The 12,894-nt window shown below is 40.9% G+C and overlaps 1 protein-coding gene across 1 annotated transcript in view; it reads left to right on the top strand.

Moving 5' to 3' along the window:
- The first annotated feature begins 4,853 nt into the window (after positions 1-4,853).
- The window catches only part of KIAA1958, a 63,932-nt gene continuing 55,891 nt past the window's right edge, over positions 4,854-12,894 (top strand). Inside the window, exon 1 of the mRNA XM_083354022.1 lies at positions 4,854-5,095. The gene's annotated coding sequence lies outside the window, so the exon portion shown is untranslated. The remainder of the gene's footprint in view (positions 5,096-12,894) is intronic.

Raw genomic sequence — 12,894 nt, 5'->3', positions numbered from 1 at the left:
AGAACAAAGAAAAAGAGGAATATCTCTGCAATGTCTTTTGGTTAATAATACTGTATTTCAAGACCTCTATGTGGAAGTATCAAAGCAAGATGGACTGCTGGGCTTTGGGATTTTAGTGGCGATTATATGTTAAGGACTCACAATACAGCCTTTTTCAGACAGCAAGGGAGAATTGTTTAAATCCAATTTCACAAGAACTGCTTTCCAACATTGCAACATCTAAACAATTTCTGTTTGGAATCAAAAGCAATCTCAATGGATCCACAAAGATAAAGATGGAGAGAATATTTAGTGTCTATCTGAATAAGGGCAAAGGCTCTGCTTTCCATCTTCTCAAAATTTAAGTAATGGGAAAGATTTCCAGATGTTTCTAATTTTAAAATTTTGGTACTAGCTTGACTAAACACTCTATATTTGAGACAGTCCATGAATTTGGACTACCTTTGTTATCCTTACTGAACAAATCAGCCAGCGGGTTTCTTGAGCTTTGATTGTGAATCAAGTTATTCACAAAGAAATGTAATAGCAGATGTAAGGGGGCGAAGGTTTGGAGTCTAAGACAAGGATATTCCCCTGCCTACAAAGGAACAATAAATGATACTCCCATTTAGTCTAGGCCAAGTAGCCAAAGTTCTGGTATTTTGATACAAGAAAAAAAATTCACAAGCACCTTTCTTTATCTAATAAAAATAAAGGTAAAGGTTAACCCGCACATGCGTGCTAGTTGTTTCCAACTCTAGGGGGCGGTGCTCATCTCAGTTTCAAAGCTGAAGAGCCAGCGCTTGTCCGAGGACGTCTCCGTGGTCATGTTGCCGGCATGACTAGACGCCAAAGGTGCACGGAACGCTGTTACCTTCCCACCGTAGTGGTCCCTATTTTTCTACTTGCATTTTTGACATGCTTTCGAACTGCTAGGTTGGCAGAAGCTGGGACAAGTAACAGGTGCTCACTCTGCTACGCAGCACTTGGGATTCGACCCGCCAAATTGCCGACCATCTGATCGACAACCTCAGCGTCCTAACCCACTGAGCATAATGTGAATAATCACTTCACCATTTTGCCACTTAATGATAGGATTTGGATTTATTAAAAAAGGGGGGAACATCACTTTCAAAGAAGTGACATACTGTTAGCATTTTTTATTTCCTTATTTATTTTAAATAGGATTTTTTTAAAAAAAAAAATATGGGTTTCAAAATCAAACAGCCTCAAATGTCTCTGACATCCTGAAATTTGGCTTGATGGCATACATTTTACATTTTCTTTCCTTACCAAAAAATAACCTCTGAGTGGATGATATCTGAAGTGGCCTTAATATAGTCATAAGTATGCCATAGTTAAAATAGGGATTAAAAAGGTAAAGGTAAAGGTTTCCCTGCACATGCGTGCTAGTCGTTTCCAACTCTAAGGGCCGGTGCTCATCTCCATTTCAAAGCCGAAGAGCCAGCGCTTGTCCGAGGATGTCTCCGTGGTCATGTGGCCGGCATGACTAGACGCCAAAGGCGCACGGAACGCTGTTACCTTCCCACCGTAGTGGTCCCTATTTTTCTACTTGCATTTTTACGTGCTTTCGAACTGCTAGGTTGGCAGAAGCTGGGACGAGTAACAGGCGCTCACTCTGCTATGCGGCACTCGGGATTCGACCCGCCAAACTGCCGACCTTCTGATCGACAAGCTCAGCGTCCTAACCCACTGAGCCACCGTGTCCCAATTCCCCCTGCCCAATTCCAACACTTTCAAAGACATCCTCAAAGTGTGTAAAATCCATTCAACTTTGTCATCTTTGCCTTGGAGGGAATTCAGGTGACAAAGGCAAGAGAAGCAGAGAAGGGATCAACAAAGGGGACAACAAACCTTTGGGAAGAAGGGCTGATAAACAGAACCAGGAACAAGGATAGAAGCCACTGATAATCTAGCTGAATAGCAAAACTGAGAAGGTAACAGAATAATAGAGTTGGACGAGACTTTGGAGGTCTTCTAGTTCAAGCCCCTGCTCAAGCAGGAGACCCTATACCAGGGGTCTTCAAACTTGGCCCTTTGATGACTTGTGGACTTCGACTCCCAGAATTCATCAGCCAGGCACACTGGCTGAGGAATTCTGGGAGTCGAAGTCCACAAGTCATAAAAGGGTCAAGTTTGAAGACCCCTGTCCTATACCATTTCAGGCAAATAGCTATCCAATCTCTTCTTAAAACTCTCTAATGATGAAGCACTCACAACTTCTGAAGATGTATTGTTTAGTGGCAATCATTACTACATATGTGTCCTGTATTGCTCTCAAAATTACCTCTGTAGAAAAGCAGCAGATGCAAATTTTGAATCCATGTCCTTTTGGTGTTTTTTTTTAACGTATCAACCCAGCAGTTGCAAATTTTGGTAGAGATGTCTGTCACCTTTTGTCCTTCCTCTTTTGGGTGACCTAGATCCTATTTTTATTTTTCAGTGCAGGAGTCAAACTGCACTTTTCTTTTCAAGTGGCACCTAGGAGGGAAAGAGGGATATCCATTCTGCAATTTGCCATTCAACAAGCAGCAGCAACTACCCCTCCTGACGGATCTACTACACCCTACAAATAACTAAGAGGAAACTGCCCCTGATCCCCACCCCGTCTCCCACCCACTCCGTCCCACTTTTCTACAATCACGAACATTTTTTAAAAAAAAAATCTCTTGTGATCATAGAAGGATATCCATACTGCATTCAAAAATATCCCCCTTTTGATAAGGGTCTGGAAAGCTCTCCAGCTGCTCTTCCACAGGCGGACATTTGCTCGGCATTGTATTTAATACGCTGCTGTTATTGCCTCGCCGTTGAATAAGAGACTCTTATATTCCCTCCCACTCCTCCATCTTTCTCGGTCCCACCCCCCCGCCCGCTTTCTGCGTTTCCTTGCTGGGCTGGAAAAGCAGGAGAAAAAAAGCGGCAGAGTCCGTTCGCCACGAAACAACAGGAAAGGTCGCGCCGTGACCCTCTTACTAATTTTATTATTTTTTTTTGAGCTCCAACCCGACGCCACTTGAGACCCGCGATCTCCGCGCAATAGCTGAGATGATATTTTGCTCGGTTACGAATTTATCTTTGGGAAACCGGGAAAGCAGCAAAAAAAAAAGAAGAGGAGAAATAATAAATAATAAAGGCACACCGTAGGAAACAAATGTCGAAGAATGCAAACGGAGAGAGACGCGGGTTGGGGGGGGGGGAAGTATCTGAAGGAGAGACAGTCGGATCCTGTCTTTGATTGAGGTCGCTAACAAAACGCCCAGAAACGCGCAGAACGTACCCGTGTGCGTGAAAGTGATGCTTATTAAAACGACACTGCGGGGCACCTCGTTATATTGTGCGCTGCTTGCAGAGGGATGGGACTATTTTGAGAGCGTCTCCTTTTTTTTTCCCCCGGTGTAGCGTGAACAATTTAAATGCCTTCATTCGGCGTCTGCATCTTTACCTGGGAACCCTAGTAGCCATCGGGATGAAGACATTCTAACGCTGAAAAAATCATCCTTCTCTAAAGAACAGGCCGGTTGTGAGCGCTTGTAAATGGGCTTTTAAGCTCACATTTTCCAGCACTTTTTCCTCCTGTGAATTTCTTTAAAAGCTTTGAAATACCCTCTCTGCTTTCCTATCCGAGGCTCTTTCTTTCTTTCTTTCTTTCTTTCTTTCTTTCTTTCTTTCTTTCTTTCTTTTCCTTCCTTTTTTCATTCTTTCTCCTTCCTTCCTTCTTTCCTTCCTTCTTTCCTTCCTTCCTCTCAACTCTCCCTTTCCTCTTCTTTCTCTTTCTTTCTTTCTTTTCCTTCCTTTTTTCATTCTTTCTCCTTCCTTCCTCCCTTTCTTCCTTCCTTCCTCTCACCTCTCCCTTTCCTCTTCTTTTTTTCTTTCTTTCTTTCTTTCTTTCTTTCTTTCTTTCTTTCTTTCTTTTCCTTCCTTTTTTCATTCTTTCTCCTTCCTTCCTTCTTTCCTTCCTTCTTTCCTTCCTTCCTCTCAACTCTCCCTTTCCTCTTCTTTCTCTTTCTTTCTTTCTTTTCCTTCCTTTTTTCATTCTTTCTCCTTCCTTCCTCCCTTTCTTCCTTCCTTCCTCTCACCTCTCCCTTTCCTCTTCTTTTTTTTCTTTCTTTCTTTCTTTCTTTCTTTCTTTCTTTCTTTCTTTCTTTCTTTTTCTTTCTCTTGCTTTTCCTTCCTTTTTGCATTCTTTCTCCTTCCTTCCTTCCTTCCTTCCTTCCTTCCTTCCTTCCTTCCTTCCTTCCTTCCTTCCTTCCTTCCTTTCTTCCGAGTCACATTCATATCACAGACGTGGCATTATGCTGTATTGTACTGATCGGGCATGATCTGACGCGGTCGCACCTCTGCTCTTCATTGGACCAGGGAAAGCTTCTCTTCACGAGAGTTTGGGACTGGCTCGCCAGGACTGTCTTAATAGCGGCGAGGGAGCCTTTGATTCGTGCCTTAATCGCGGGTCGCGCGAGTATCCCTGCGGATCGAGGAGGCAGAGGGCACCGGTTGATCACACAACCGCGCCTTCCCCTGTGTACGCGTAGGAGTGTGCGTGTGTGTGTGTGCGCGCGCGCGCGCGTTTGTATGGTGTGTGGGTGTGTGGGTGTGTTGGGGCCGTGGGAGGTGCCGGCAAAGATTGGCTAAGCAAGTAACAATAGGGGGGGGGAGGCAGGGAGAGACGAGGGGGAGTGCATGTGGTACTTCCTGTGGTATATTTATGGCCAGGGCTTCGATTTCCGGTAGCTGATACGGGCTCTCTCCCCGGTGTCTTACCCAGCCTTTAATAATATCGCCGAGAAAGGAGGCGGGGATCTGTTGGCGAACACGCACACAAACACACGCGGGAGGGAGGGAGGGAGGGGGAGGAAGGCGGAGGAGCTGCCGGTGAGCGGGGCTGAAATCCGCGCTCGTCCGGCTACAAAGGCTCTTTTCCTCCCAGCCTAAACAAACTCCGATTTAGAAGAAGCTGGCCATTCAATATCGCCAATAGAGCACGGTCTCCTCTTTCCTCCTCCTCCTCCTCCTCCCCCCCTCCCCCGTCCCCGTCCCTCCCTCAAATATCACGCGGGGACCCGTGCACCACATTCCCATGGACGGGCACGTGCAGGTAGGTGGATCTCAGCCCTGCGGGGAGCGGCGAGGTGGCCAAGGTCTCGGGGAGCCCTGGCGGAAGAGGGGGGAGCAGCTTCTGGGGAACTTAGGGCACCTGACTGGGGATAAGAAAGAAAGTCTGGCTCTCTGGGTGGGAAGGCAGCTCTTGCAAGACGGGGTGAATCGCTCGCGAGTGGAGGCAACGGCTTGTCCTCTCCTTTGGGGGGCGGTGAAAGGAAGAGAAATGGGGCTGTTGTAGAATAGGTGGAGGGGATATAGGTAAGAGGCTTTCCCCCCTTTTTTTCCGATAAAAGAAACCCCAACTCTTTCACCTAGAGAAGGGCCAATGGAAGAAGCTGGCAGAGCTGCACCCCGCACTTACTGAATACTTTTTTAAAATAATAATAATAATCAGAGTTTGTTTTGCTTGCGTGTGTCTCCTCTGTGTGCGCTGGCATATGTAAGTTTATTAGAGCATGAAAGGAATGAACTGCAGCCCTTTTTTTTCTCCTCCTTTTCTTCCTTCTCTGGCTGGATTGAAGACAGCTGATTGAAGAAAGGGAGGCATCTTTTGTGGTGGTGATTTTGTGGAGTCTGGAGAAGGGTAGGGCTGGATTTGGACCTGCCTGTCCGCTTGTGGTGGGGTGGGCGAGGAAATGGGAGGAAGGATGCTTTGGATGATGAAAAAAGTAGGTCTTTGGTACAAAAATGACGATTTGGTGGAATGGAGAGGTTGGTGTATGTCCAAGAAGGAAGCGTAGGGTAGTTGCTTCATGCGGGAAGTGAGAAAAAGACTGAGGCTATCTAGGGACAGGTGTACCTGTAACAAGGTAAGTATACACCTAATATAGCCAACGGTGTGTGTTTGTAGCCAAGGCACAGGCATACTGCATATGCACATAATGGAGCTGGTAAATGTGGCAGGGCAGGCATTTTAACACTAGTTCCAAAGAGCCTGATCCCACCTACGGTTGCCCAACAGAAAATCCCATTGGGTTTATTGAAATTCTCAGCCAGGTAAACGATCTTAGGGTTAAATTTTCTGGATGCATTTGTTTGGTTAAGGCCAGGTGATATGATAGGGGAAAGTTTTATATTGTATACTGGGACAGCAAGCTGGAAGATACTTGGATAGAGATTCCCTTCTTTCTTTCTATGACAATTTTTGCAATGAAACACAAGACCCCGGTGTCTGATTCTACTCCGCAGAAAGTTTTTCTTTAGTTTGACTTTAAAAGGAAAGACGGTGAGAGGAAGAAAAAGAAATGGGAGAGGGTGGATAAAAGAGTTACAAGGAAAAGCTTTCTGCTTTGTTAAGTGAAGGATCTAGGTCATCAGAGTTTAAAAGGAGGGCGAATTTCTCTAGTCTAGCTGCTGTAAATTCTGACACACAAATTCAACAATTATTGTTTTTAATAGTAGAAAAAAAGGAGAAGGTGGAAGTATTTGTTGTTTGGTAATCTTGTGCACAGGAACTGATGTCTGGTGGCATATTCATTCATTACAGCCCTCCAAATTATTTAAACTGATATTCTATTCATGCTTATTTCAACCCAGTTGATCACACTGAATTCAGTACCCTTATTTCTGGATATTCATATATAGACAGAGATCCAGAAACTTGAAAAGAAGTTTATTTTTTTGTCCTTGCCTGCTTTTCTGGCAACAAAAATGAAAAGTGCACAGTATGTGTATTCATCCCTCAAGAATGCAGAAATGCCAATTGTTTTTTCAGAATGAATTAAAGGTGAGATTCAAGTCATGGTAAGCATGGAAACCTTTGTTACACAGAGGTGACTCCAAAATAGGATTCTTTATCCCAACATTTTTGTTCTTTTTTCCTCCCTACTGTTAATAAAAATTTTTTTTAAAATCAGAACAGTAGTTTGTATAATGGCAATTGCTAACGATGCATGGTTTTCAGTATGATAGTTTAGATTCTCTTACGGTTTATTAAGAGAGCCTATGAGCAGAATTTTCATATTTCATATTCAGGACCTGCGTATTCCAGTCACATTCATTAACTCTGAAGTCATCCTTTTTCTCCCACACTGCATTCAGCACCTATCATCCATCCTATTAAGTGAACCTATTATTGTGTTGATGAATTAATTATAATGTGTGTGAATTAATGTTTCATGTTTTTATTGATATTTGTATAAATTATACTGTCTGAGTTAAATATTGCTGTCAATATAGTACCTTATCAGAAAGAGAGAAAAAAAGATTCTTATTTACTTCTTGGTAGTTCTATTGAGTCTATTGGATTAAAATCCTAGGTGCTATTTAATGCTTGTTCATAGGTTTCCCATAAACCTATATTAATATAAGATTCATGCTGAATCAAACCAATACTTATGTACAACAATGGTCTGTTCTTAGCAATCATCCACATACCTATAGAAAGCCCAAAAGCTGGACAAGAGTTTAGTTACAACTTCCAGCCCATACAGGTAGTCCTTGACTTGCAACCACAATTGAGCCCAAAATTTATCTTGCTAAGTGAGGCAGTTGTTAAGTGAATCACTTTCAGTTCTTAAGGTAGTAACAAGAGCCTTGGTGGAGCAGTGGGCTAATGCCTCCTTAAGTAACACCAGCTGCACCAGGCTCAAGGTTGACTCAGCCTTCCATCCTTCCGAGGTAGGTAAAATGAGGACCCAGATTGTTGGGGGCAATAAGCTGACATTAATAAGTCAGGCATATACATAGAATGAAGGCTATTGCTAAGCATATTGATTTGTGCTTTAGATTGTAAGCCGCCCTGAGTCTTCAGAGAAGGGCAGGATATAAATGGGATTAAAAAAAACAGTTGTTAAGTGAATCTGGCTTCCCCATTGGCTTTGCTTGTCAGAAGGTTGCAAAGGGGATCACATGATTCCAAGACACTTGAAATGTCATAAATATGAACCAGTTGCCAAGGATCCAAATCTTAATCACATGACCATGGAGATGTTGCAACGGTCATAAGTGTGGAAAAATAGTGATAAGTCAATTTTTTCAGTGACATTGTAACTTGGAAAGGTCACTCAATGAACTGTTGTAAATTGAAGTCTACTTGTATTGCTCAACAACTGATACGGAGAGGCACCAAGAGGCATACTAAATGTAGCTATTGTGAATAGCGGTCTTTAATAGCCCATAAATCAGTCTATTTTCCAGTCTATTTATGGACATTAGCAAATATTTTGATCTGAATTTCACATTCAGCTTTACCATGTGACGCCAGATGTTCCTATTATAGAAATAGTCTATTTACTTTCTTCCATACCATGTTTAATTTTAAACATCTTTCCCCTTCCTATTTATTATATTTTGTGTTAAACCACTCAACAAATATTTCATTTTTTCTTACAGAACATTGAACTATCATTGTATTTTAGGGTTATCAGTTTTCTATGCGCTTTTTCTCAGGTCTTCACTTGTATACAGTATTTTGTGTGTGCCCATACCTAGTTTACACTCTATCTGTTCATAGGGTGCTTGCATTACATTCTCATGCCATTTTAGTGGTTCTTTCCCAATATAGGAAAGTTAAATTAAAGCTCTTGTTATAGTTTTTATTTCATCCACTCTAAAAAATTTGATATCATCAGCATACTTGGTTCTGATGCCAACTTTGATGAATGGCAGAAGGGTATTAATAAATTTATCTGGGCGGGGAAGAAACCAAGAGTTAAATTTAAGATTCTGCAAGATGCTAGGGAAAGAGGGGGACTCAAGGTGCCTAACTTGAAATTGTATTATGATGCGGTGGTCATGACATGGGTTAGCGATTGGCTTAATTTAACTAATAAAAGAATACTCCACCTTGAGGGTTGGGATTTGGTATATGGATGGCATGCATATTTGCTTTATGATAAAAAGGTAGACAGGGCTTTTAAATCTCATATTCTTAGAAGTGCTTTGCTGCGTGTCTGGAAAAAGTATTATTATAAGTTAAATTATAAAATACCGATTTGGGGAATTCCTGGACACGCGATAAGAAGGTGTATCTATGGGAGTGAGTTTGGATATGTTTTCCTATAAGGAATTACTTAGATTGGAAGGGAATAATTGGCAACTTAAATCATTAGATGAGTTAAAACAAGAAAACATAAATTACTCTTGGTTCCAATATGTTTTGTAAAAAATTTTTTTGTAAAACTCTTTAATAAAAAAAAACATGCTTGGTTCTGTCAGTGTTTACCTCTTACTTCAGATCATTTGAGAAGACTTTTCCTGATACAGGTCCTTGGGAGACCCCATTGTTTATGCCCTTTCATTGTAACAGTTTATCATTTATTTTTAAAATGAATCCCTGCTTCCTGTTCTAAAACTCACCAGTAACGAGATTACTTCTCTTACCCAAAGATTGCTAACTTTGCTGAAAAAAGGGTGTTTCTCAAAATCTTCTAAAAGTTGGCATGTCAACCAGCTTTGTCTTATTCACTTGTTTGTTGACACTGAAATACTTACTTACTTGGATTATTTACATCTTGCTTTTCATTGACTGACAAAATAAAATACCCCAAACATTACAAAAAGTTAGAAACATATATTAACATAATATATTATTAATTAATTATTAATTATTGTTGTTGTTGTTAGTTGCAAAGTCATGTCCGACCCATCGCGACCCTATGGACAACATTCCTCCAGGCCTTCCTGTCCTCTACCATCTTCTGGAGTCCATTTAAGCTCATGCCTATAGTGACTCCATCCAGCCACCTCATTCTCTGTTGTCCCTTTCTTCTCTTGCCCTCAACCTTTCCCAGCATTAGGCTCTTCTCCAGTGAGTCCTTCCTTCTCATTAGGTGGCCAAAGTATTTGAGTTTCAGCTTCAGGATCTGGCCTTCTAAAGAGCAGTCAGGGTTGATCTCCTCTAGGACTGACCGGTTTGATTGCCTTGCAGTCCAAGGGACTCGCAGGAGTCTTCTCCAGCACCATAGTTCAAAGGCCTCAATTCTCAATAATTAAAATGAATTAGCTAATCAACTGACCAATTCAGTTGCCAACTAAATTTAGCCTATATGCAGATTTTACAAATATTAGGAAAGTGGAGGCTAAAGGAGGTCCAAAAGGACCGTTGCATAGTCTGGAAGCAACATGCAAGATAAGACTTTTCCACAGGCCAGAAAGACAAGGTTTTGAAAGCAGTAGGCACCATGAAAAGGGTCTTGCTTACAAATATTAAGAGGTTCATTCAGGAAAGACAATATTTTTGATAGCTAAATCCTACGTTGTTTGAGATTTTAAAAGTTTTCGTACCAACAGCTTGAATTATGGCTGGTTGTCAGTTAGCAACCCAGTGAAGATCTGAAGACTGGGTTCAGAAATTTCAGTAAATGATTTGTTTTCACTTGTGATACTATTTTGATGTAGAAACTTTTAGAAATTTTTCACAGAAACAATTCTTAGCATAATTCAGATCTTACTGTGGCAATAGTAAGACTGCTGGCATCAACATCATTGTTCAGACTGTCTTTACTATTTTATGAGAAGCTAATGTTTCTCAGCATGGATAACAGAAGGATAAAATTGCATGAATTATGGCCTGGGGTTGAAACAAAGCCAAGAAGATGAAGACAAGGAGTAAATTATCAGGCCTTTCTAGTGATGCTTAAAAACCCCAAAACCTGAATAAGCCTCAAGGTAAAAGAAGAGTTGGCCTTAATGAATCTGTTGGCTCTTTTTTAATAAGATCTGCCCTTCTATATGTTTAATGATGTTAACTTTTATATTGCTTTATAGTGATTTACCCGGAAAAGATGCTATAGTAACTAGTCTGTTAAGTTCCTGAATATCTCTGCATCTTTATTGGCCAGTTTCCAAGTCTTTAATATAGGGGTTTGTCTTAATAAAATCTGCAAAACTATTCCTCATTTGAATGTTAGATTACAACAAAAAGGTCTATGTTCCAATTTTCATAAAATTAATTGGATGACCTTTGACAGTTACTATTTCTCAGACTTACCAACCTTAGACAATTTTTTGTATTAAACATGGCCTTCTATTGACCCATGATGATTACAATGCAATATTGCAGGCTAACTCTGCCCACAGCCAGGAGTTTGATCCTGACTGGCTCAAGATTGACTCAGCCTTCTACCATTCGGAGGTCGGTAAAAGGAGCACCCAGATTTTGGGGGGCAATATGCTGACTCTGTAAACCCCTCAGAGAATGCTGTGAAACACTGCTCACATGAGTCAAAATGCACAGGTTGCAAATAGTTGGCTGCAGCCCACAGGTTGGGGACCCCTGGTTTATAGGACTTTCACTTTATAAATTATAGTTAAGATTTAAAAATAAGTAGAACATGCATTAATTCTCACTTAATTGGGGTGGCTGTCTTACATCCTTTAAATTACAATTTGGGTTTTTGTTGTAAGTGCATATTTGCTAGTAAAAGCAGTTTGGGTCATTTTAACATCATTATGTATACAATATTGCTTTTAAATATATTGTCATGTGTTATTGAAAGGATTATTTGGCTTTGCTCCCATTTGTGGTGACTATCAAACGTACTTTGTTAAGGTTTGCTATAAAATTCCTCTTGATGTTACTTTAATTGGATTCTTCAAAGGAGTAATGCAATGAATCTTAATTAAGTGATAGAAATCTGATGCCTTAGCATATCTTTTCTAACCATAGTAGTTTAAGACAGGATACAGTTTTTGACAGTTGTTTTATTCATCATACAGCAATAAAACTGAATTTATTACATGAAGGCTCTCTTATTATTGGGCTAAATCTGTCCTACTTTCCTCCCTAAAGTATTCCTGTAGTATCTATGTTTGCAAATTTGCATCAATATATTCACATTTGGTTTTATTTGTTCAGTTTACTGCAAAAATAGTGAGCATAATGGTACCAGTAATACGATTATGAAGGTAGTACAGTGATTAGAATGCAGTATTGCAGGCTAACTCTGCCCACTGCCAGAAGTTCGATCCTAACCAGCTCAAGGTTGACTTAGCTTTCCGTCCTTCCAAGGTCGGTAAAAGGAGGACCTAGATTGTTGGGGGCAATATGCTGATTCTGTAAACCCTTTTAAAGATGGCTGTTAAGCACTATGAAGCAGTATATACATCTAAGTGCTATTGCTATTGCTAAATAGAATAGCATTTCTGCTACAAATATTTTTACTTTAATGCTTGCAATAGTTTAATTGCTGCAGATAATTGGGCCCCATCTACAATGTTGCCTGTGTTCCTTGTGTACATGTTGAAAGGTTGCCTAGCTAATCTCCACTGATATTAGCCTTATTACTGTTAGCACTACCACTGTTTGTCTAAATCCCTTTCCTTTAAAAACATTACCTATTATTCCAACAAATGAGTCGCAGGGACAGCTTAAAGGAACAAGTAATATCACCAACTTTACTAGATTTCAGATTCTATGCTTAAAAAGGTAAAAGGTAAAGGTTCCCCCGCACATGCGTGCTAGTCGTTTCCGACTCTAGGGGCCGGTGCTCATCTCCGTTTCATAGCCGAAGAGCCAGCGTTTGTCTGAGGACGTCTCCGTGGTCATGTGGCCGGCATGACTAGACGCCAAAGGCGCACGGAACGCTGTTACCTTCCCACCGGAGTGGTCCCTATTTTTCTACTTGCATTTTTTACGTGCTTTCGAACTGCTAGGTGGGCAGAAGCTGGGACGAGTAACAGGCGTATTTTACTCTTTTATTCTTTTAAAATCTTTTTTTTCATTTTCAAATTAGTTAATAACTTTAAAGTCACAGCCGAATAATTATTAAGCAAAATGTTTCACTTTGAGGGCTGCAGTTCAGTTATTCCCAAGATCTGTGCTAACCTTTGGACCATTTTGCTCATTCTCTT

This window comes from Vipera ursinii (assembly GCF_947247035.1).
Source record: "Vipera ursinii genome assembly, chromosome: 2".
Lineage (NCBI taxonomy): Eukaryota > Metazoa > Chordata > Lepidosauria > Squamata > Viperidae > Vipera > Vipera ursinii.
Note: the sequence above shows the minus strand (reverse complement) of the source record. Positions and strands in the feature narration are given on the sequence as shown.